Source organism: Leopardus geoffroyi, chromosome X, assembly GCF_018350155.1.
Source record: "Leopardus geoffroyi isolate Oge1 chromosome X, O.geoffroyi_Oge1_pat1.0, whole genome shotgun sequence".
NCBI lineage: Eukaryota > Metazoa > Chordata > Mammalia > Carnivora > Felidae > Leopardus > Leopardus geoffroyi.
This window is the reverse complement of record NC_059343.1, coordinates 47885033-47911343: the sequence shown is the minus strand read 5'-3', so window position 1 is coordinate 47911343 and position 26311 is coordinate 47885033. Positions and strand designations below refer to the sequence as shown.

General features: G+C 42.8%; 2 long non-coding RNA genes across 2 annotated transcripts; both read left to right on the top strand.

The window, feature by feature from the left end:
- The first annotated feature begins 688 nt into the window (after positions 1–688).
- On the top strand, positions 689–26182 carry LOC123594060. Its single transcript, XR_006710653.1, has 3 exons — positions 689–799; positions 22294–22295; positions 26172–26182. It is a non-coding gene; the product is annotated as an uncharacterized LOC123594060 (long non-coding RNA).
- On the top strand, positions 1364–12767 carry LOC123594061. Its single transcript, XR_006710654.1, has 3 exons — positions 1364–1469; positions 10251–10255; positions 12748–12767. It is a non-coding gene; the product is annotated as an uncharacterized LOC123594061 (long non-coding RNA).
- Positions 26183–26311: the final 129 nt, after the last annotated feature.

The following is a 26311-nucleotide window of genomic DNA, read 5'->3' as shown; positions in this document are numbered from 1 at the left end:
AATGTTCATCACTAATCATCGGGAAATTCACATCAAAACCACAAGGAGATATGCCCTTACACCTGGTAGAATGGCTAGTATCAAGAAGACAAAAAATAACAAGTCTTGGCAAGGCTATGGAGAAAAAAGAAACCTCAGGTAATGTGGATGGGAAAGTAAATGGTATAACCACTGTGGAAAACAGTATGGAGGTTTCTCAAAAAGTGAAAAAGAGAAATACTACATTATCCAGTATTCCATTACTGGGTATTAACCCAAAGAAAACAAAAACACTAATTCAAAAAAATATTGCTTATCTATGTCTATGGTAGCATTATTTACAATAGCCAATATATGGAAACAACCCAAGTGTCCATTGATAGATAAGTGGAAAAAGAAAATGTGGTGTATGTATACAGAATGGAATATTACTCAGTATTAAAAAGGATGAGATCTTGCGATTTGTAACAATATAGATGACCTAGAGGGTGTTATAATAAATGAAATAAGTCAGAGAGACAAATACAAATACCATATGATTTTACTTATATGTGTAATCTAAAAAATACAACAAGTGAATAAACAAAGAATCAAAAAGCAGAATCCGGCTTATAAATACAGAGAACAAACTGATGACTGCTGGAGAGGAGGATCTGGGGCAGAGGGAAAAATGGGTCAAGGGGAGTGGGAGATACAGGCTGCCAGTTATGGAATGAAAAGTCACAGGGATGAAAGGTATAGCACAGGGAATATAGTCACTGGTAGAGTAATCCAGTTGTATGGTGACTGATGGTAGCTACACTTCTGAGGATAGCATAATGTAAACATGTGGGAATCACTATAATGTACAAATGAAACTAATGTAATATTTTGTGTTAACTATACCTTTTTAAAAATTTGAAGAAATGAAAAATTTTAAGTGCATGGAATAGACATAGCATAAGGCAGGGATAGCCGAAAAATACTATGGCTAAAGGGCTAAAACATCACTTTGGTTCTAAGATAACTGAGCTTCGAAATTTGAAACTTTATGAGGTCAAAAAAATCCTTTTACAACTTTAATGTCCAATTATATTCAAGGATTTTAAGCGTTCATGTATCCATGATGCTGAAATTCAGTGGATGCTGTACCTTCCTTCCCAAAAGACCTGTGGTACAAAAGTTTACATTACAAATTCTATACAGTGATATCACTTTTAAAATTTATAATTCTGGAACCCTAGAATAATACGATTTGATAATGTTCATAGAAAGTGTTACGAATTCAGGCTCTAAACTCAAAATCTCTTTGGCCAATGGCTCCATTATTCATTTTATTATTATTATTATTATTTACTTTTATTTTTAGAGAGAGAGAGCACACGCAGGGAAAGGTCAGAGAGAGAGGCAGAGAGAGAGAATTTCAAGCAGATTCTGCGCTGTCGGCATGGAGTTCAATATGGGGCTCAAACCCACGAACTGTGAGATCATGACCTAAGCTGAAACCAAGAGTCAGCTGCTCAACCAGCTGAGCCACCCAGGTGCACCCATTCTGTTGTTGTTTTTTTTTTTTAAGTTTATTTATTTATTTTGAGAGAAAGACAGAGCAGGTGTGGGAGGGGGAATGGCAGAAAGAGAGGGAGAGAGAATCTCAAGCAGCCTCCACACTGTCAGCACAGAGCCCTATGCGGAGCTCAATCCCACAAAATCAAGAGTCAGGCGTTTAACTGAATGAGCCACCCGGGTGCCCCTCCAGTATTCTGTTTTAAGGGTGCTCTGGTTGAAGGGCTATAATATTTAAAAATAGATGGACCCAGGACTCTATAGTGTCTAAGCTCTGCAATGTCAGTGCACTGTATTTTTCTGGCTTTGAAGTAAAATAAACAAAACAAAACAAAGCAAAGCAAAGCAAAGCAAAGCAAAGCAAAACAAAACAAAACAAACCTGTGGCCTCCGGAAGGCTCAGAGTCTAAATTGACTACAGTTTTATTTTTATTTTTTGACTCAGGTTTTATGACACCAGAATTCTCTAGCTTGAAGGCTCTATGAGCCCAGGCCCTTTGGAGACCTGAAGTTTTGTGGTTAAGGGTCTTGATGGTTACAGCCCCATTGTCCAGTGTTTCAATGTTCCTAGTCTTCTGTGGCTTTAGGTCTACATGGCTCTTGATGTGCAAGTTACCAGGACCCTAAGGTAGGCCTTGGCCTATAAGATGCAAGGGTGATTGGAGGTAGAGTCTCTGGTCCCAGGGGACCACTGTTCCAGCACTCTGTGCTTTCTGAGCCCTCTAAAACAAGAGCTAAACGAGGTCCACGGGGTCCTTGTTACCTGCTTCATCTTGCTACCAAACACGAAGCCACTCACATCAACAAGAACAAATGCCACAAATACCAGAATACCATGTTTATCTTGACAGGTGCGAGGCCTCTGGGGGCAAAGTCATGAATAAAATAGTCATCGTAAACCTGGACAAAAAGAAGTGAAACCATCAAGAACTGTGAGAGGCAATCTAAATCAGGTCCCCTCTTATTCTCCCTACAAAACGCCCTGCTTTTTTCCTTCCTAGGCCTTATCTCTGTTTCTAGCTAAATAGACATCTGTGCGATTGTTTGTTCAATGTTCATCAGAACTGTGTCTCTGCTGTTCAGGCTGGCAGCCTAGGGCTTGCCCCAGAGCTGTGGAGTGAATGGGACTGGCTTGTGGCCCAAGGCTCCAAGGATCAGGATCTCTGTAATATGTGAGTTCCTGTCCATGAGAGCTGACTTGCACAGTCTTGAAGGCCCCTGGGGACATTTTGCCTGGGATCCAGGAACTGTAAGTATTGTTTTAACCTCCCTATAACAGAGTGAGCCAGGGGCCCAGGTCCATTGCTTCCAGGAGCTGGGAGTTTGCAGGGCCTCCCTCTCCTCCTTAAACCTCCTTTCTGCTGTTGCTGGGCAGAATAGGCAGGGAAGGAGAGAGCAGAGGCCGAGTGAGCTGTTTGTTCAGAGGGGATTGGTTAGACCAGGTGCAGATGCCTTGGGCTGTCAGAGATGTGATTGGCTGCTGACCCCCTTCCCCCACTGCATCTCCCCTCTGCAGAGCCTGGGGGCTGGCACATCTGAGGGAAGTGGAGGGGGGAGCTGGGACGGCCCCCAGGACCAGTGTCAGCTCAGCCTAGGGAAGTTTGGGCTTGCTGAGGGTCTGTACTGCTCAGTAGCCTGAAGTAAGCTCTGCCTTGGGACAACCAGCTTTATTCTCCCCTCTGCCATTCAGGCATGCTCTGATCACAAGGCTGGACACACTATCTCCCCCTCTCTCAAGGGGAAAGGAGGATAAGGGAGGACATCTTACTCTTTCCCTCCATTCCAGCCTTTGAATCAATTCACAAGTGCATGCGCAAGCTCTGTCTACACTTTCTCCTGGTACTCTACAGCAGTTCTCAAAGGCCTGGGTCATCCATTGTGCAACTGCCCAAGCCCAAGGCAGACCCCAGCTGCTTTCCCATTCCTCCCATAACCTGGGTAGGTGAGGGTTTCTGGACAAATCACATTCCTATCTCTTCATGGTTCCAGGCTCCCTGGTGGCCCCTCACCTCACAGCCTATAAGCCAGAGGCATGACCCAGGTCACCAACTTCTCATGCTCCCCTCAGCTGACATGCCACCTCACTTTCAGGAAATGTTTCCTTTCCTTCCTAATGAAGAAAATTAGGGCACCAGGCCATGTGCCTTGGACTGCCCACCCCACCCTTGCACAGGGTTCACACACCCATACACCTCTTCCTCTATGAAGGACAAAACAGTCCTGTCCTGGACCCCATGCACTCCCAGCCTCCAGCACCTCCTCCACTGGTCAGACCCTTCTCTCCAACCTGCTCCACACATGCTACTGGGTCTTCTTTAGAATACAAAAAGTTGTGTGTCTTTTCCATTCACTAAGAAAATCCCTATTGATCCCAATCCCATCCTAACCTCAAACCACGTTCTCGCCTCCCTGCAGCATGCCAAGGCAATCACATTGTCACCTGCAATGGTCTACTCACCTCCAGTTTACTCCTCTCCACACCACAGACTGGCTTCAGCCCCTACCACACACTGACTCTTCTCTCACTAAAGGCAACAGTAACTAGTTCGTTTCCAAACTCAATGGGTGTATTTTGATTCTTACTGGACTGCATCTCCTTGATGTATTTCACAATTGGTGATCACTTTCAGTCCCAAGAAGAATCTTTTGTCCTGGGAATCTGAGATGGTGAACTCTCCTTATTCTCCTACCAGCTCCCTGGCCCATCTGATTCAGCCTCTTTCTAGAGCTCCATTTTCTTCCCCTGTCCCTTAAGCAGTGCTTCTTGATAGTTTTTAGTTACGGTGTGGCAAAGAAAATGACTATGTTTGTGTAGCACAATGGAGGGAAGTGGTGGGGATATAGATCTCTGAGCAGACTGCTGGCAGCTGGTGGGGCTGGACCCCCTGAGAGCTGAGGAGATCAACAGCTGCTGGACTGAGAAGCCGTGCCTTAGCAATTGCCATCCTGGATCTGCTCTTTTGGCTTGATACATTCTCCCTGGGTCACTTCCCTAGCTCTCATCCTTTCAGTCCCTGAATCTCCATGATGACCCAATACCTCTTTCTCCAGTCCAATGCTCTCTACTCTTTCCCCTCCACAAGTGCATACCTACTCACTGTTGGATCTGTTCCCTTGGATGTCAGAAGATGCCTCCAATGTATTTTGCCCAAACAATAAATTCATATATTTCCCCCAACCTGCCCGTGTGTGCCTTTGTCATTTAGAGACCCCATCATCCACATGGTCACTCCAGATACAAATCTGAGTGTCACCCCTGAATCCTCCTGTGCCCCTCACTCCCCACATCCAACCAGCCACCAATTCTTGCTGGTTTAATCTGCTGGATATGTCTCAGGTCTACCCCACCTCTCCATCCCAAACTAACAAAACCCAAATTCAGGACTTCTTTCTCTTTGGTTCTGCTGCTTCCATTGTGGCCTCTCCCAACCATGCATCTTTGTAGCAGCTGCTCAGTCTGGTCTTTCTAGTCTCAAACCCATAATGTCATTCCCTCTCATGGCTGCCTGGTCACCTTCAAGACGTATTCCATATTCCTTATCATGCCTCTGCAGCACTTATAGCCTTCACTCTCACCTCTCACCATTTCTTGTGCCTCAAATCAATGCTCCAGGAACTCCGACCTACTCTAGGCCTTCCCTAAACACCCCTGGGTATATCTGGCCTTCATTCCTTGTATCGTGCAGCTCCCAGTTGGCTAGAATGTCTTTCTCTTTTCACAGCCCCCCTCCCAACTTGATACACTTTTTTGTATTCTTTAATCCAAGTCAGTCTTTGCTTCTACCGAGGAGCCCTCCCCTGACCACCTCCTTACCTCATGATGGCATCCTTCTTACCTTGTGTTGTCATTGAAAGAGCACTTCTCTCTCTCTGTCTCTGTCTCTCTCTCTCTCTCTCTCTCTCTCTCTCTCTCTCTCCCCCTCTCTGTGCTTCACCCAGAGACAGTGCATAGGATCTGTGTGGAAGTCACATCAGGGTTCCCCAAACCATCCAGCAGCGAGCATGAAGCACATTAGGTGCCCAGGGAGTCCCGACTGAAGGAATGAAGGGGTGAAATTGTTGAGCTTTGAAAGATGAGCATACTCAAGCAGGAATGGGAGGTCAGTTGAGGGGTTTTGGGTAGGGGGTGCAGGAGTCAGGGCACACAGTAAGTGGGAGTATCTGTCTTACTACTTAATGCCTAATTCCATCTGGTCTAATTATATTTTTACTCCAGGCAATGCCCAAAAAGGTAAAGAATGAACAAGCAGACAAATACCTCAGTTAACACACCGACATGATAGAACACCAGGTTAAGGTCCCTGCTGCCACCTTGCTGGCAGGGTACCTTCAGCCCCTACTTTGAGAGGGTGAATTATTTTATTCCCCCTACACAACCATCCCTCTGTGCCATCCCTCTGTGCCTCTGCACAGGCTGTCCCCCATCTCTCTGCATGCTATTCCCTTCACCCTATCGACCCAGGTAGAGGTAGAGTCTATTCATATTTTCCCAGGCTAATTTATTTATTTATTTTTAATTTTTTTTTAACGTTTATTTATTTTTGAGACAGAGAGAGACAGAGCATGAACGGGGGAGGGTCAGAGAGAGGGAGACACAGAATCTGAAACAGGCTCCAGGCTCTGAACTGTCAGCACAGAGCCCGACGCGGGGCTCGAACTCACGGACTGCGAGATCATGACCTAAGCCGAAGTCGGCCGCTTAACCGACTGAGCCACCCAGGCGCCCCTTCCCAGGCTAATTTAAAGGCCAACTCCTTTCAGAAGGCTTTCCTCAAACCCTTGTCAGTGATATCTGCACATAACCCATTACAGATTTATATGCAGCATTTAGAACATTTTACGACTGCCACGGCTGTATGTGTCCAGCTGCCTCAGGACTGGGACATTCCAAAGGAAGATTAGAGGCTGTGTCCACCTCATTTCTGAGTTCCCAGAGTCAATGAGGACAGGACTGGGCTAGAGTAGCTCTGATCGGTGGCGGTGTATCCACGTATGAATAAGTGAACAAACATGTGCGTGGGGAGAGTTGTTACCAAAGCACTATATTATCACAGAGCAGACAGAGGAATTGTCAGTGGACTGAGGTCATCAGGGAGGTGACGTTTGAGCAAGGTCTTCAAGGACGGGGAGGACACTGACCAGTGGACAAAGGAGGGAGAAGACATTCCCAGGGCAGCAGATAGTGTGAGCAAATGCTTAGACACACAGATGGCTGACAAATTCAGGTGTTTCTGAAGAGAAGTGTGCAGTGTGGTGCGGCGTGGTGTGAGGCAGTTGGAGGGTGGTTTGTGTGCTGTACGCAGTGAGAGGTATGGCAGGAAAGGCAGGCTGTGGCCAGACATCTCAGGCTGCCATACAATCATTGTCATCAAGCCCAGGGTCTTGGGTCTGTGCTTTACCCCTCTGGCAGAGCATGGGACCTCTGTATATTCTTCATGAGTGTGTGAGCTCAGAATTAAGGGATCCCTGTTTAGGAAGATGGCTCTGGTGAGGCAAAAAGTATTTTTAAAACTTAGAGACAGCAAGAAAACCCGAGGGGATGTGAGAGTATCAGAGCTGCAGAAAGTGTGAGAGCCCCACGAGTGCGAGAGACCAATTACTGGCCAATGGTTCACTTTCCAAAAGGACTGGTTAAGAGTGGGCTATAACATAAGGTGCCTGGGGGGGCTCAGTGGGTTAAGCGTTCAACTTGGGCTCAGGTCATGATCTCACGGTTCGTGGGTTCGAGCCCCACGTTGGGCTCTGTGCTGACAGCTCAGAGCCTGGAGCCTGCTTCGGATTCTGTGTCTCCCTCTCTCTCTGCCCCTCCCTCGCTCTCTCTCTCTCTCTCCATCTCTCTCTCTCTCAAAAATAAATAAACATTAAAAAATTAAATTAAATTAAAAAAAATTAAAAAGTGTGGGCTATAATGTGATTCAATTAGGAATGGATGCATTTGTACTTCGATTCAATTTATACAGCTCCAGGTCTCCAACACTTAGAGAAGCACATGTGCTTCCATGGTTTGAAGCCATGTGTCCCCCCTTATACATCATTCTGTCCGTGTCCACTTGTTCTCATTCATCATAGGGAAAGACAGATGAGCAACTTACAGAAGCCAGATTATTGCCCAGGCTTGTCTGACTCCAGAGCCCATGCTCATCCCATTCCCCTGGCCCCCTCACCTGCAGTGACCTCCAGTGATGTCTTCCATGACTACGTCATACTGGACCACAGAGTTGGCCATGGTGCCTGAGCTGGAGAAGGCAGACTGGTCTTTCAGTGTTGGGCAGAAGGTGATTCAGATACAGGTCTCTCCCCATTCAATCCTGGTGGATGGGGGTGAGTCAGCCTCACCTGGATTGGTGGGGAGGATACAGGTGGGTGGCATGGAGGGCCCACCAGGCAGAAATCCAGGAAAGGGGTATCAAAAAGGGCAATATCTGAGCATGGGGAAAAGCAAACCCTGTACCACCTGCTGCTCCTCCTGCCTACAACACCATTCCACCTGCCAAAATGCTATATACTCCTCTCCAAATCCTACAATAAGCTCCTCCTGCTCTGCTTCTTTCAGCTGGCCCAGCCTGACAGACCCAGGCTTCCCCACAGCTCCCAGGCTCAGGAAGTCTGACCCTCACCCACAATCTCACCCTGGACCCCACCCCTGGAGGAATGTCATGTCCCCAGGTAGACCAGGGGCCTGGGTCTCCTCCCACAAAGGCTGTATGGCATGTGCCGTGGAGACGGACAAACACAGAGCGACAGGGCCTAGGTCCTCTCCCATGCTCCTTACTGTTTGTGGCAAATTGCAGTCTAGCAAGCTTCTCCTCTGGGATAGAATTTCATGTGTTCTGCCTTCTGACTCTCAGAATCATGTGTGTGAATGAGGCTCTCGGCGCCTCGAGAAATCACAGATGATTTTCTGGTCCCGGATGTTTGCAGGCCACAAGATCAACTCCACTGGAATTTCAGCCCAAGACATGACCACTTAGACATACCTCTGTGCCTCCTTTTTTCCAGAAAATGGAACCTTGGGAATTCTGCTTCCCCCCTCCTTCCTGCTACAGCTGTCAGGAAGCTTAGGGGCAAGCCAAGCCCCCATACTCTCTGAGGCGCCTGCTTATATACATTCCCTTGGCTTCCTTCCTTTCAGAGGTCTTTGTTCTGTTTTATCCCCACAGGATTAGCTCTATCCTCTGTTTTAACCTTTAAGGAGAAGGAGGAGAGAGCTGCCATTTATAGCTTAGGGCTTAAGAGTGCAGCCTCCAAGGACTCAGATGCTGCCTGTGGGCCCATGGACAAGTTATTCACACTAAGCCTCAGTCTCCTCATCCGTAGCATAGGAATGATGACAGCTCCTGTCTCATAGACAGTGTTTGTGGGGATTAAATGAGACCATTTATGTAAAGCATTTGGAACCATACTTGGTTCGTAGTAAGTGCTCAATAATGCTAACAATTACGATTATCATCACATCTTCATTACTCTGCACCAGTGATTTGTAGGAAGGAATTTTCTCAAATCCTCACAATGGTCCTGGGCTATAGATGTCACCTCCCCATTGTACTGATGGGAAAAGTGTAGCAGAGCAAGTGAGTGATTTGCCTGTGGTCCCACCTTAGGAAAAGGTCAAAGCTGGGATTCCAACCCAGATCTGTGTGTCTGTTTTTCTCCTTTATGTGTACCAGCCTGCCTCTCTGGGTCAGCAGGGTCAAAGCAGGCAAGACCTCCAAGCTAAACAGCTTGGTGAGGGTGGCCCCATGGCATGGGTGATTTCTCTGTGCCTGTACATTCATCTCTCAGACGAGGTGGGTAGGCCAGCTCAGTGGTTCTCCAATCTGGCTGGACATCAAATTCACCTGCAAGTGGGTTGAAAACATAGATTCCTGGATCCCCCCCACACACACACACACCTACTGAAGCAGAATCCAGAAGAGTGGGGTCCAGGAATCTGTATTTCTAACGGCTTACATAGTGATTCTGATGTAGCCAGTCTGGCCTTCAAACATCTGTAGATTAAGTTCAAAGCAAGGCTGGCAGCCAGGATATCTCTCTGGCCTACAGAGCCTGAGATGGTATCCTCAAGGGCAGCCTGCACTTCATACTGACCTCACATTGCCCTTGCATTCTCAGTGGTCATTTGAGGAATGTGAGGTTTGGCTATGTTGGCTTCTGTACCCTCAGTATTTTCAACACATGATTTCTTGGAGCCCACCCAGCATCCCCTACTGCAATCTATTTTTTCTTAAGATAAATTAGATTTTGGAAGTTAATGCACTTGCTGATTTCACAGTTTGCAAGCATCAGACCAAGCTTATAACACAAAAATCTTCTATTCCAAGCATTACCTCTTGTCATTTGAATGTGGAAGGATCTTGGCAGTGAGGACAGGGTAGAAGTGGTACTAAAGGGAAGCCCAAGTGCAAGTATCGCATTCAGGGAAGGCCAATATGATGGTTGCCCCATAATGCTGCCAACGTACTTGTGTGGGTGTTGGTACACAGGCAGCTGGCCCTCAGACACAATATGTAAATATAGCCAATGCCCATTCTTTCTGACACGGAGACCTCTACACTCATTCTTGTCAACAATTGGCCAGGCCTCAGGCTCACCACTACCAGATACTGGCCCTTGTGCCACTGCAGTAACCACTCATAGGCCAGGGAGAAAGTCACCTCTGTACCTACTGCCAGGCTAGTAGAGATTCAGAACTTTTCTGTTTCCCAGTTTTTGGTCATGAAAGGGAGGAGGGTGGGTACTAAGGGGATGGGATATCATAAGTTGGAAGAAAATGGATTGATTACCGAGTTCTGCCCATGCCCACCCTGGCCCCAGTAGACCCAGTCAGGCTTCCAGTTCAACTAAGGCCCTCAACCCATCGTTTGTCACCTGCTTATTAACCTATCTCTCTCCCTCATTCACACTCCTACATATTCTGCCTGAGAAACTTTCACAGGCAGCTTACCCATAAGGAAACTCTGTGGGTGAAAATCTTAATGTAGAATGCAACAATAAATGGCTAATGATTTATTTTACAAAAACTCTTTTCCACTTATATACAATGCCTCTTTTCCTTCAAATAGCCCCTCACTCCACATGCTGTATAGTAAACTTGTTTATATGCCATTAATTCCTCAGCATGCAGTAGCCAATCCTAAATTTTATGTGCTTGATGAAACTCTTTTGGAATTTGGGAGGAAAACTGAAGGAAGACTACATTTCTGCCAGTTGAATGGAACTCAGGAAACAGGATTCAATTTATAAAAATTTCACTTGAATATAACCTCACTGTCTGGTGCCAATTCTTAAGCCATAACTTGCAGGAGGCGGAAAGTGGAAATGGGGATGTAAACTCTCATTTATTGAACACCTACTTTCTCACAAGTTTGGATATTAATTAACTTACATCATCTTCATGTACTACTACGAAACAGAGATCATTATCTCCATTTTACAGAGGTAAGAACTGAGGCCATGGGAAAACACGTGTAAGTTCCTGATCACATAGCTAAGATGAACTCGGTCACATTTCAGATTGGATGGAGCCTTACCTGATGCCTACATAAGCAGATATCTTTCCTTGCTGGTGGGATTTTTCATGGATTTTCTTTACATGGTGCTTCTCTTTGACTTCTGCAATATAGAGTTTATTGTTGATGGTTCTGACAAAGGAGGAATGAGGAAGGACAGACAGAAACAGAAAAAGAAAATAAATAGGTGGTTAGAAACAGAGAGAAAAAGATACAAACACAAAAAGATGGATCAGGGATAGGGAGAGAGAAAGAGAAAAAATAATACCATAGAACTAGAGTGAGAGAAGGAATGAGAGATGAGAGGATAGGGCAGATAAAATCAGGTGAAGCAATTATCATTATCTCCATTTGTCAGATGGGGCAATAGACACCACACGGTTGGCATATGGTGGACCTGGTGTTGGGACTTATGTTTCCCAAAGTGTTAAATGAACTCCATGTTTTGGCACATAAGGTTATGAAACACAACTGAATATCTGTATTGTAATTGTTATGTGTCTACTGTAACATGTATTAAAAAGATAACTAGCATGTTGAACCCATGAGTTCACAGATATTGTTGCTTAGGATAAGACTAACTTAGGTAAACTTAAAAAGTGCATCTATTTAAAGAAATTATATTAAGTAAATAATATGGTAGGTGGTACAGGTGGTACCACCTGTACAGGTGGTAAAAAATTGTGAAAGCAGAATGCAAATCCCTGAAAAGGCATCTGGGCCTGACTAGGGAGGGGACCTTGACCTCAGGGAGCTCAGAGACTAACAGGATACTAACTCAGACTGTTTACCACCACCCCTAATTTTTCCCATTGCTCTTAGGTAATAGAGTGTAAAATTCAAAGAATGGAGGGAGCAATTTTTCCCCAAGCCTTTAGGAAAGGGACATAGAGGAGGTAGCCTTGGTTCCAGGCCTGAAAAACAAATAAGCTTTGGATAGATGGTCTTCACTGGCCATGACTTCTTAGTCTCCTTTGTTGGCTCATTCCCTTCCTGGCCTCCAAATCTTTGGGACACTCCAAGACTCTGCTCTCAACCTCCCCTTCCCTTCCTCTGTTCTTTCTACAGGTGAGGTCATCTAGCCCCATGGCTTTAAACATCATTTCTATGCAGATGAGTCCAAAATCTGTATCTCTCTTGTGGACCTGTCCCATGAACTCCAGATCTGTATATCTAATTGCTTATTGACATTTCCACTAGAATCTCCAATAGACACCTAAAGCTTAATGTGTCCCAAAGTTAGTTCCTAGTATCTCCCCCATCTCCTAAATCTGTTCCTCTCCAGTCTTCCTTATCTCAGGAAATAGTTGTTTCACTAAAAAATCTTAGTCATGCCTGATTCCCCTCTTCTGTTCACACTCCATATATAATCCATGAGGGAATTTTAGCTCTATCTTTAGATACATCCAGAATCTGACTACTTCTCATCACTACCCAAGTCCAAACTACCAACATCTCTTGCTTGGACAAATGACCTATGAACTGGCTTCCTTCCTTAAAGCCTTGCCTCCTTATTTTCTGTTCTTCTCACAGCAAAGAGATCCTTTTTCAATTTTTTAAGGTTTATTTATTGATTTTTGTGGGGGAGGGGCAGAGAGAGAGAGAGAGAGAAGGGAGAGAGATAATCCCAAGTAGGCTCCTCACTCAGCACAGAGCCCAACGCAGTCTTGAACTCATGAACTGACAGATCATAACCTGAGCCAAAATCAAGAGTCAGACGCTTAACCAACTGAGCCACCCAGGTGCCCCTCAGAAGATCCTTTTAATCCTAAATCAGGCCAAGTCCCTTCTTTGCTCAAAATTCTCTGTGACTCTGTCTTAACTCAGAGTAAAAGCCAAAATTCTCATCAGGGCTCACGTGGCTGTACATAGTCTGGCTCACTGTCACTTCTTTAACCGCATAACATCCTACTATTTTCCTCATTTATTATGCTCCATCCACACTGGCCTCCTTGCTATTCCTTGAATTTGTTCAGCATACTCCTGTCTCAGAGCCTCTGCAATGACTGTTCCCTTAATCTGGAATACTCTTCCTCCTGATCTTTGCAAGTCTTACTTACACCCTCTCTTCTTTCAGGTCTTTGTTCAAATGTCATTTCCTCAGAGAGACATCCTTGATTACTCTAAAATAGCACCCTTCTACTCACTCTGTATCTCCCTTGCTCTACTTTCTATTTCTTTGTAGCGCTTCTCATCCATAAATTGACATATACTTCCATGTTTATTTTTTCCTTGTCTGTCTTCTCCAGTGGACTGTGTGCTCCATTAGGGCAGAGATTTTGTCTGTCTCATTTACTGCTGTATCCCCAGTGTATGGAATATGGCCTGGCACACAGCAGGCACTCAACAATTACTTATAGAATGGCTATTCTGGATAGACAACAGGAAAACACAGAATGTGTTTCAAGGAACAGCAAGTATTTAGTTAGATTTGGCTAGAGCAGAGGTGCAGGTAAAGAAGGTATGGAGAGAAGTTTGGAGTGATTGAGTAGGCCTAGATAATAAAGGGTTTTGAACACCAGACTCAATGAACTCATATGGCAGTGAAGACTTTTGCTATGAAGAATGGGGGTCAGGGATCAATCTTGAAAAGAATAGGGATGGGTCAGAGCTGTCCTTTAAGGAGCAATACATAGTTCAGTGTCCTAGAGAATATTAGTGCAACTCTGTAAGAGGCAGGAACAACAGTCTCCATTTTACATATGGAGAAATTGAGGCACAGATATGGGAGGTGAGGGTAAAGTTATTTTACCAAAGCAGCATATGCCAGGAACACTTGAAAAGGATATGAAGCTTGAAGAAGAGACCACTCAGGCAGGAACTGTTCCCAGGCAGCTAAAACAGACTATTGCTGTGGCTGGACTAGGGTGGGGGTGGGCTGGGCTGGCACAGTCCCAAGGTTTCCCAGGGGATGTGGGGGTGTAGGGTGGAGCTGGTCTGGCAGCAGCACACTGAGGCCTCTGTGTATGTGCTGCCTCCAGCAAGCATACTTTCCACAGAGTCTGCCCAACATTTCCTCCAGCCTACTTTGCTTAATTAAAAAAATCTTTTGGTGTCTGCTTTTTTTTTTTTTCCTGTTGGAGCAAAAATCCAAATTCTGCCCCATTGCTTGGCCATTGCATCATTTGACCAGGAACCTCTGTAGTTAGCCCTCATACTTCAAATTCATACCAGCTTTTTTGCCTTTGGTTCCCCCCTCCTTCCTCTGGCTTCTTAAATCTTTAAATCTTACCCATGTGGAAATCAAGCTTGTAGGAAACCCTCTTTAACTACCTCAGCACCTCTCCCCTGAGCTCTCCGGCCAGGAACACACATATCACCTCCTTCAACCTTTCCTCTCTCTAGGGGAGTGCCATCATCCATCAAAGCCAGGGGATTCCCACAGACAAAGCCCAGACTCCAGGGTTGTTGTAGAGACTTACCGGTTGTTTACAGTACAAGGACCCCTCTGGAGAGGGAGGTCTGAGCGAAGGCTGAAACTCTGTGCTGGCCTTACTCAACTTCTAAATCCAAGTCGTCTCTCCAAAGTCAGGGAGGCTTTTTCTGGTTCACACTAAGGTGTTATATGGGCTAATGAGACCCCACTAAGCTTCCCTTGACCTGCTCCTTCTCCCATTTTTATCATCTCAAGGAGGGCACTGTCCTCTACCAGGTCAGACAAGCTGAAATCAGGTTGGCACCCTCTCTATTTAGTTATTTTTCACATACATCACATTTTTTCTCCCTCTTTATCGTCTCTAATCCTACCACCACTGCACTACTCCAGCCTTCAGCATCACTCAGACTCCTTACTGAGCTCCCTGCTTCATAGCTGGCCCCTCCAATCCACCCTCATTTCACTATTGGCACTCCTTGCTTAAAACCTTGCCATGTCGGGGCGCCTGGGTGGCTCAGTGGGTTAAGCGTCTGACTTCGGCTCAGGTCATGATCTTGTGGTTTGTGAGTTTGAGCCCTGTGTTGGGCTCTGTGCTGACAGATCAGAGCCTGAAGCCTGATTCAGATTCTGTGTCTCCTCCTCTCTCTCTGCCCCTCCCATGCTCATGCTTTGTCTGTCTCTGTCTCTCAATAATAAATAAATATTAAAAAAATTTTTTTAAAAACCTTGCCATGTCTCTTCATTATGGGCCACAGTTATTTCTAAAGTAGGATGCACATGCTCCAGGGTGTGCTGGAGATAAATCATGAGGGACTGGGAAAGAATATTAACACTCTACTTATAATGTTTTTTTCTTCATCCTTTGTTTATATTTTTGCATATGCTTAATAATATAGCTAATATGGTTGCTCATTAGTATATTTATATAATTTATAAATTAATAAATATACATATTTGGAGATTACTTGATCAAGTTTTTCCTGATGGGTGTGCAAACACATTAGATGGTTTGGACACCACCACATAAGGGCCAGGAACTTGGTCTGGCATTGGTAGCCCTCCACTACCTAGTCTTTCCTTACCTCTCCAGTCTCATTTCTTACCATTGTTCACTCCTGCTTGTGCCCTACACTCCAGTGACATTGAAATTCCCAGCCCTGCCCTCTGCTTGTTCATCTGGTGAACATATCATATTTCAAGCCTCAATTTATGTGTCATCTCTGTCAGGCTTTCTCTGACTGCCTGGGGGTGGGGAACTGACCCCTGTCTCCTGGTAAGCCTCACCATTCCCATCATCTAGCATTCACACTTCTCTTTTCTGCCAGCATATTATTAAAATTATCAGTTTCCTTTTTCCTGTCCCCCATTAGACAGCGAACTCTTTGGGAGCAGGGACTGTGTGTAATTCATCTTCCTTTTTCCATAGTACCCAGCACAGTGTAAGTCACACAGTCAGCATCAGGAAATGTTTTTATTTTTTTAAATCAAGCTAATATTATCAAGAACTTATGTGCCCAACACTGATTTTATCAGAAACTTTCACATCTATAAACTCATTTAATCCTTTCAGGTTGGTCCTAATTTTATCCCCATTTTATAGATGTGTAAAATGAGACCCTGAGAAGTGACGTGACTTGTCCTGAGTCCCATAGCTGGCAGAGCCAGGGTTCAAACTCAAGAAGTCTGATCTCAGAATACATGATCTTTATCACTATGCTCTGCTGAAAGAATGGACAAAAGCATGAATATATATATATATATATATATATATATATATGCACAAATAAATAAAACAATAAGTTTGGAAGCAGACTTACGTAGTAAAATTAGACATAAAGGCAAGGTAAGGCAGATCCAGGTCAAAGATGGCGTTATGGACGTTAGCACATGGTTTGAACAGAACAGAGGTGACCGAGGTGTGGGCATAGTGGGAAACCACAGTTGAATGTATGAAATTAGTTTGTCATCAACAGCTGAGAGAGAAGACAAGAAAGTGAGTTAGGTAAACTCTACCCTTGGCCTACATGTGCTAGTAGTACTTGGGAACCCAGAACTCCTGGACAGGCCTCAGTGACAGGTGGAGAAACTAAAGACAAGAAAGAGAAATCAGCCTCTGTCATCCATTTCATAAATCTGCTTAATATTTCAGTGAGCTTTATCAAGTCTCATAACCAGATTTACAGAGGACCACAAATTAAGGGACCTCTGGAAAAGTGCTTCAACAACTTTACCATGTATGTACATGAATCTCCTGGAGATCTTGTTAAAATGCAGATTCTGATTCAGCAAGTCTGGGGTGGGGCCTGAGATTCTGCCTTTTGTAAGCTCCCAGGTGATGCTGGTGATGCTAGTCTACGTATTTTACTTTAGCAAAGCTTTAGAGTATATAACAGAGCAGCTATCATTCGTTGAGCCCTACTCTGTGCAAGGCACTGTGATAAATATTTTTTTTCTTCTTCTTTAGGATCTCAGGTGTAAAAATTGCATCTGATAAGTGCCGTCATGCACTGAAATCATGATAAATATCTGGCATCCATGATCTTATTTAATTCTCCAATAGGCTCTATGAGCTAGATACTATTATTGTCCACATTTTAATAGTGTGTTAACTGGGCCAAAGACTGAGGTCACATACAAGTAGGATACTGATTTTCTTCCTCACCTTTCCTGAAGCCATGATCCCTCATGGCTCCACGTATAACATATATCTAGTTCATTCTCAGAGTCAGACAGTGTCAGACATTTGGGATCAGATGGACCTAGGTTCAAATTTTGGTTCTGCCACTTCCTAACTATGTCTTAACCTCTGAGCCTCTGTTTCCTCCACTATATGATGGAGATACAGGGACACTGTAAGGATTAATTAGTAACTCTAAAATCCCTGGTTCAGCACCTGACATGTGCTCAGCAAATAGTAACTTTTTTCTCTGGTTCTAGCTTCTGAGTTACAGAACTGAGAACACAGACCCAATGACTTTTTCAATCCCCCCACATAAAGAGCTAATTTTCTTACAAATCCAAGAGGTTTGTTCCCTCATCTCAGAAATGACCTTTGTGCTTGATGGGAGGGGGTGGCCAGGAGGTTTTTGGTGTGTCAGTTCAAGGAAGATGGTCAGGAAAAAGCTGACACAGATGAGGCATCTTCACTCAGACATGATCTCACCTCTGGCCTGGGTCTGTTGTTCACATCCATAAGGTCTGAGCCTGATCTCCAAATTCTCGCTCTTTTGCATCTGCAGGTATCCCTTCTCTTGAGAGAGAGGGACTATCCTGAAGGGTGAGGAAGGCTCTGAATGTGTCATTGAGGACTATACAATTCAGGATTGTCCAAGATCTGGGATTGGCATCTTGCCTAGAGAGGGGCCAGTTCCATGCCTCCCTTTACCCTCCTCATCCAGTTACAGATGACTAAAAGCTAAACATACTAGAGTGCTGGGTTTGTCTGTTTGCTATGTTGGCTCAAGGTGGGGTTTTTCTTTCCTATAAACATCCAGAGGATCCCAAAAACTGAGGCCAGAGAAAGATCCTTAGTACTGATCATCTTTAAAAAGTAGCAGATATGAGAGAGGGGTTGGTGGAGCAAGGTCCCAATCCTGGTCTCTTCTGGTACTGGCTTTAACCTTGAGACAGGAGAGACTTACTTAGAGTTCCATAACAAATTAAAGGGTCCACAGACATGAGACTTACAGTCTCCAGAATAGTCAGAGGCCAAGACAGGCTAGGGTAGAACTGAGAATCTAACATAGTGGTTCAAAATGGAACTACTGGATTCAGATCATCTGAGTTTGAATCTCAGTTCTGCAACTTACTAACAATGTAACACTGAGATAATAATACTAATAATTAATACTTAACATTAAATTAATCAACCACTCTATAGCTTCAATTTTTCTCCTATAAAATGAGGATAATAATAGCATCTACTTCATAAAGTTGTAGTAAAGTTATAACAAAGATTAGGTGACACTGTGCTTTCGGAATGCTTGGAACAAAGTGTGCAGTAAATATTAGCTGCTAGGACTATAGTGGGATGACGTTGGAATGAGATGAAAAGTATGGGAAGCTCCCTGTCCCTCTGGAGACCTAGGTGGAGGAAGGTTGGGGAGAGGTTGAGTTAATGGGCATCAGTCTGTATGTGGGAACCTGGAGATGCTCTGGATTGTATCTGCAGGTACAGTGGAGGGCAAGAGTGAGGATTGGAGCTGAGAAAAAGATTACTTGAACGTCTGCACATGGGACATCAGCATTAGTTAGTCAAAATCCCTATCTCCCTGCCCTTTCCACCCACATAGAGAACATGCAGTTCCAGCACTTACCTTCAGGCAAAATCTCTAATGACATTTTACAAACTGTATAGGGAACACTGAGATTTGTCCCTATGGCATTTGGTATTGCAGAACAAAGCCTCTTCATTCTGGTATTTGGACAACTCATAGCTTGTCAGTTGCCACCTCCCCCAAGTCCACACAAAGTTTCCTGTCAGAATTTCCTCATAGAAGAGAGCCCTACTTAGAAAACAACCCTGCTTGTGCAACAACAGAAAAATCAGCTACCAGTCCTATCCCTTAACTAGGAATGGATAACCAAGAATCCTTAGGCAAATTAAAAGAAACTGCAGCATGACAGAAAAAGACTAAAATAAACAAAACAACTGATCCCAGAACAATTTGGGAATTTTGGTAACAAAAAAGAATTTCAGAAAGAAAATATTAATACTCTCAGCAAAATTCAAAAAGATATAGCATGAATAAAACAAGTACTAGATGCCACAAAACAGGAACAATCAGAGAAAAGAAAGACTCCTTAGAAATGAGAAAAATAAGTTGTTGAAATTTAAAAAAATTAGCAGAAGGAATGGGAAATAAAGTTGAGGAAATTTCCCAGAATGTAGAGGAAAACAAAAACAAAAACAAAACAAAACAAAACAACAAAGAAACACAAGGTATGAGAGAAATTTTAAGAGTCTATCTCAGTGAACCCAGGAAATGGTTAATCCAACCAAAGTGATTATTGCAGCCTCCTCACTGGTCCTCCTGCTACCCCCTTTGTCATCTTCCCATTCACCTCCCCACACCAGTATATACTCCAAGTAGCCTGAGGGATCCTTATGAAACTAAGTCAGATCCTTTCCCATTTCTTCTCAAAACTCTCCTGTGGATCCCACTGTGGCTTACAGGGTCCTATAAGATTAAGCCCTGTTATCTATCTGACCTCATCCTGTCATTTCCCCCTCTGCCTTCCTCCACTACTCTAGCAACACTGACCTTTATGCTCTTTAAAATGGCAGGTGGGAGAAAAAAATGCTAGGCACAGGCCTGCTCTAGGGCCTTTACACAGACTGTTCTTTCTGTGTGAAATGTTCTTTCCCAAGACACACACACACTTGTCTAGCTTTCTCATGTCATGCAAGTCTTTGTTCACATTCTACCTTTTCAGTGAGTCTTTCTCTGACCAACCTATTTATTTTTTTAATTTTTATTCATTTTTGAGAAAGAGAGAGAGACAGAGACAGAGAGAGCATGAGCAAGGGAGGGGTAGAGAGAGAGGGAGACACAGAATCTGAAGCAGGCTCCAAGCTCCGAGATGTCAGCACAGAGCCTGACCTGGGGCTTGAACCCATGAACTGAGATCATGACCTGAGCTGGAGTCAGACGCTTAACCTACTGAGCCACCCAGGCACCCCTGACCAACCTATTTAAAACTACAATAACCTCCCACCCTCACTGGAATTCCCCATTTCTTTTACCCTGATTTATTTGTCCTCATAGCACTTACCACATTTTAACTTGTATGTTTTACTATTTATCTGATTATTTTCTCTCTTTCCCTCACTAGAATATCTGCTCCAGAAGGGCAAGGATGTCTGTCTTCTTCACTGTTGTATCTTCAGCTTCTAGAACAGTGCGTGGCACATAGTAGATAGTCAATAAATAATTGTTGAATGAATGAATATGATAAAGGCAAATGATTCAAAGAAAAAAGAAAGGCTATTAGAACTCTGTGTGTGTGTGTGTGTGTGTGTGTGTGTGTGTGTGTGTCACTGCTTGAGAAAATCATGGTCCAAATGTAAAGCAAAATAAAATATAACATGATTATAAGCAGCTGATAGAATATAAAGGAGACTCTCTTTGACCTTGATGGTAGAAACATTCTCCTTTGAAAGGCCCAAAGATTGTGTTGTTGGACTTGTAGAGAAGGAAGTGTTTTCCTGGCTCACTACTTGCCTGGGTTTTGAAAAATATTTACATAGTCATAATCGTGTAGATGCTATTTACTGGTTTTCAGTTTTTAGAGCCAACTTGGAGACAAAACAAAGAAGACCTGGTTGTGGTTGCAGAACACAATGTAAATGTTGATAACCTGAGCAATGTAAAGGAAAGATGAAACATGGGTCATTGGATGGGCAAGGGGAGGGTAGTGACCCTAATATCCTTGTCCTAAAAAGTGGGCAATTGAAATTATCTGTCAAAAATGAATGAAACAAGGAATGGAGGTTTGTTTTTTTCAAGTAACAAAATTAACCAAGAACAAAAAAAGGAATATCAGTGTTCAACAATGGTGGGGAGTGAAGGGCAAAATGAGGCAGTATATGCATTTAAACAAAATCTTCATTGACATACCAGGGAGACAATAGGATATTGTCTAAATTTTATAAACGAAAAAAACAGCTATATACGCATTATCTAGAGTTGTAAAGGGAACTACCAGCAGAACGACAATGAAAACAAAAACCCTTTTAAGGTTGTTTGGAGGGAGTGGGATGGAGATGGGGAGGGTCAAGGCAAGGGACTATGGTTTTTATCATATGCTTTCCTGTATTTTAATAAAAATAAAATTACAAATACTTTATGTTGATCTCACAACAAAAAATAATTATATATCCCATGATATTTTATGATAGTATCAAAATGGGTATGTGAATATCCAATTAGATTCATCTCCACAGAAGATAATCATAGTGTAATGTACCTCACATGTGTTTATGAAAAGGGTTGGAAAGAATATTCTGGCACTTAAAACATTGGAAATAGTACAGCATACTGGTGAAGGCTCTAGTATTTGGCATTGTACTGACCTGGGGTCAAGTCCTCTCTCTGCCATTCACTAGTTGTTAGTTGCTTTGCCATGGGAAAATTACCTCCCTCACCCCCAATTTTTTCACCTGTAAAATGAGGCTAATGCTCATTTTACATTGAAATGAAAGCTCCTCAAAAGCAAGGACTACCTCTAGAGAGGTGCTTAATACATAGTTGGTGCTTATTGACTGTTGAATGACCTGAATCTGCCTCAAAGATGTGTGCTGAGGAAGGACTCAAGAGCAGAGGAGAAGGCATGTTAGTCTAAAAGTGAGTAGCCGGTTTCCTCATCTATGGGAAATTTGCCTCTGGTTTAACAAAATGAAGCCATTTTGATTGTGGAAAGATAGCTCTCCAAGCTTAGAACATTACAAAATAAATTAAATTGTCCTGCACATAAAAGGAAGAAAAAATGAGATTCCATTAGCAGCTCAAGAGAGAGGACATAGGAACCTGGAAATTGGAAATAAGAGTACCTCCACATGTTCAGGGACAGAAAAGGCCCAACAACAATGAGGAGTAGGGGCCCAGGAGAAGGGATGTTTAGTAGACCTTTCCCAGTGATGGGAATGGCTAAAAAATATGAAGAACAGGAAAGTCTGATATCAAATTTTAAGCTAATTGCTATGCTATGCAGACTTAGATGACTAAAAAAGTGATAGGTAGCTTTGGAAAGAAACCTTTGCCACTCACTTCTAGCCTTACCTCTGAAAAATTCGGAGGTACTTACTTTGTATAATTTGGTGGAAGGGAAATATGTTAGGAGAGGATTGGTGATAAGGATATTCTGGGCTTTCCATTTAAGCTTCAGCGGTCTAAAATCTTAGATGTTCCAGAATTAGGCAGTTTTATCCCTGACCTTCTACCCTAAGCAATCTTTAGCCTGCCTTTCCTTATCTCCTTAACAGAGCTCCCTGGTGATAACTCAGCTTTTCATCTTTGTCCTCAGTTGATGTGTAGAACCTATATTATCTCAGGTATTTGCCTGCTGATGTACAGATGCTGGAAACTTGTCTGGGACCCAGTGACCTTGGTTCTTCAGATTTTATGGGTAGATGCTAAAGATCAAAAGATTCCAAGAGTTCACAAGGAGAAGATGGAAGGAAATCTCTCTGGTCAAGGGTGAAGATTGTGAATGAATTTGTTTTTTCTCTCCTGATAAGATTTCTTCCTGTCCTCTGATCCCCAGGTCATAAGATAAGGGTGGTTATGGTACTATGTTAGAGAGATGGTGGTATTGAGAAGGGACTGGGGAAGTTTGGCTTTAAACATCTTTGGGGGGCGCCTGGGTGGCGCAGTCGGTTAAGCGTCCGACTTCAGCCAGGTCACGATCTCGCGGTCCGTGAGTTCGAGCCCCGCGTCAGGCTCTGGGCTGATGGCTCGGAGCCTGGAGCCTGTTTCCGATTCTGTGTCTCCCTCTCTCTGCCCCTCCCCCGTTCATGCTCTGCCTCTCTCTGTCCCAAAAATAAATAAAGGTTGAAAAAAAAATAAAAAATAAAAATAAAAAAAAATAAATAAAAAATAAACATCTTTGGGAATGCCTTCCTGATGGACTTGGACTGAGATTTTGCTTGAGTCCCTTGAATCCAATATCTCCTAAGGTTTTGACTCTGTATTCCTTTAAAGTTACTCCAGAATCCCAAAGGCCACAACCGGGACTTAAAATGTTGTGGAATTTAAAATGGTGGAGGTTGTAACGTAGGATAGATCTAACAGATGGTGTTCCATGGGGAAGAAATTGTACAAAGGCTCATAAGCAAGCAAGGGCTTATCTGGTAATAGTAAGTGTTTTCTTTGGTTTGAATATAGGCAGTATTCAGAAAAACAGCAAGAAAGCCTGAAAAACTAGTTAGGGATAAATTTTGGGAGAACCTTGAAATCAGGCTCAGGTGTTTCTTGAAAGAGTAGTCTATACTCATTGTCATGTATACCTCACCGACCACTGACATCTCAACTCACTGTAATCATGAAACTACTACATGGCATAGACTCCCAAGTAACAATGACTTAAATAATGTATACATGTATTTATCTCACCTAAAAGAAATCTAGAGGGTAGGCAGTCCAAAGCTGGTATGGTAGCACCATGAAATTGTTAGAAATCCAGGTTCTTTTTAGTTTATTGATCCATTATCCTTAGGATTTGACCCTTAACCTCATGGCCTTTATTCCAGGAGTCTATGTGTCCAGGTAAAACTAAAGATTTTTTTTAAGATGTTTTATTACTAAGAAAGAAGATAAGAAGGGATATTAGGGTAACAGTTAGCAATCTATTCCACAAATGTCTGTACTGAAATTATCCCCTCCAAGGTCACCAGTGACCAGACCACCACCACCTGATTGTTAAATTCCCTAGATGTTTTTTTCAAGAATTTTCTTGATCTCTTTGGTAGTATTCAACACTATTCACCACCACCCCCATTGTTGTGAAACATTTTTTAACTTTCTTTTTTTTTAGAGAGAGAGAGAGAGAGCAAGTGGTGAAGAGGGACAGAGAGAGAGAGAAACAATCTTAAGCAGGCTCCACAGTCAGTGCAGAGCCTGATGCAGGGCTTGATTCCTCGACCCTGGGATCATGCCCTGAGCCAAAATCAAGAGTCAGACACTCAACCGACTGAGCCACTCAGATGCCCCTATACATTCTTTTCCCCTGGTTTTGTGACACTACTTTCTCCTGCTTTTCTCCATATCTCTTTGGTCACTACTTATTCATCTCTCTTGTGAACTCCTTTTCCTCTGCCTATGCCATAGTTACTGCTGGTCACCAGGGCTCTTCCCTAGTCCCCATCTGTTCTAAAGCTAAACATTCTTCTCAGGTGCTATTTCCCTTTCCATAGATTAAAAAAACCATATATATACTGGTGACTTCTAGATCTGTAACCTTAGTCCAGACCTCTCTCCTGAGCTTCAGACATGTATATTCAACTGCCCGTGGAATATTTCTTCTTGAATGTCCCACAGGTTTCTCAATATGGATGTTCCCCCGTTAGTATTCCCTTGTTAGTATTCCATATCTCAGTGAAATGGGCTACCATTAACACGTTTGATCTCTCAAATCAGATCCCCAAGAGTTCCCTTTGATAGTTCCCTCCTCCTCACCCCTTTCCCCACTCCCAATTATTCATAAAGTCTTGTTGCTTTTTACTTCTCTAATATATTCTGAATTCAATAATTTCTCGCTATATCCACAGCTACCACTCTAAGCCAAACCACAATCATAGTTTACCTATATGGCTACTCACCCTCTTTCCAGGTAGACGTCTAATCTATACTCCTTATGGATTAGGCAGCTGAAGTGTTCTTTCTAAAACACTACTCTGTATTGTATCAAACCCTTAAACCATTCAAAAACTTTTCAGTGCTCTCAAAATCAAGACCAAAGTCCTTATCCCTTGTTATGATTTGGAAGCAATGGGAATTTGGATCCTGGAACTGGAAGAAAAGGAGGTTCTGTGCGAAGTATGAAATAAAGCCCTGGGGATGGGGGAGAGAACCTAGGAAGCAAGAAGTGGTAAACTGCTATATACTTGGAGAAAGCAACAATTCAGAGAAAGAAGAAGTCAGGAGAACAGAGGCCCATCTTGAGTGTCTGGGAAGTGTGTGTGCGTGCGTGCGTGTGTGTGAATTTTCTATAGAAGGTAGGAATTGATATTTTATTAGCTTGGTGAAGGAAAAGGTGACCTCATAAAGCAGAAGACTTATGACCATTTGAATTATTGTTGAATGTAAGAAAGATATTAAATATTATTTAACTAACCACTGTGCTGAATTTTATTATGTTTTCTAATAACTTTTTAGTTAATGCTCTTGGGTTGTCCAGGTCTGCACTCATATACTCTGTAATTAATGATAATTTTATCTAATTTCCATTATTTATATATCTTATTTTGTTCTCCTGAATAAACCCGATTACTTATGTGAATTTATTATGTGATAAAACTGCCATTTCAAATCAGCGGGGAAAAAAAGATGGATTAATTTGCAGATGGTATAAGGATAAGAGACTGATTTTGGAAAATAATTAAGCCTGAGTCTTTTATAAAACAAATTTTGGAATACTCGAATATGTAAATGTAAATACTGAAGCCAAAAAAGTGCTTGAAAAAAACACGCATTTTGTGATAAAAGGGAATTGTGATAAAAGGACACTACATAACTAAATCATTTTGTATAGCAAAGATTATCATCAATAACATGAAAAATATTTGTTATATATGTGACACATAAACGTATGAGAGACATTGTTGGTGGGAACATTATTCCATGTACCTTTTGAGAGTAAGTTGACAAATTTTAAATGGAAGAGTTTTTGTAGCATTTGAGTCAGCAAAAAATACTGTAAATAACAACAAAAAAGCCCAATACAGACATACAAATACAGGATATTCCTTGTAGTGTTGCTTATAATAGTAAAGGGAGGGGAAGACCATCTAAATGTCCATATTCATGTATCCTGAACCTGGGCTGGTTAAATAATTATGGACTATCTATGCAAGAAAAGACTATGCAACTGTTAAAAAAAACGTGCACTACATATAACTGTTTAGAATATATAACTGGAAAAAAACCCGGGTCACAGAACAGGATACCATTTGTAGGGAGAAAACCCAAATAATTAGTGTATGAATAGAAAAAAATGAGGAGGGATGTATATCAAAATGTTAACAATGGTTATTTCTGGGAAATGAGATAAGAGTGGCCTTTCATTGGTATGTTACATTATTTCTGCATTATTTGAATTTTCACAACACATTACCTTTGTAATAAGAAAAAAATAAAGATATAAAAATAAATAAATTCAATGAATGAGTCGCTTTGAGGGGGTGGTT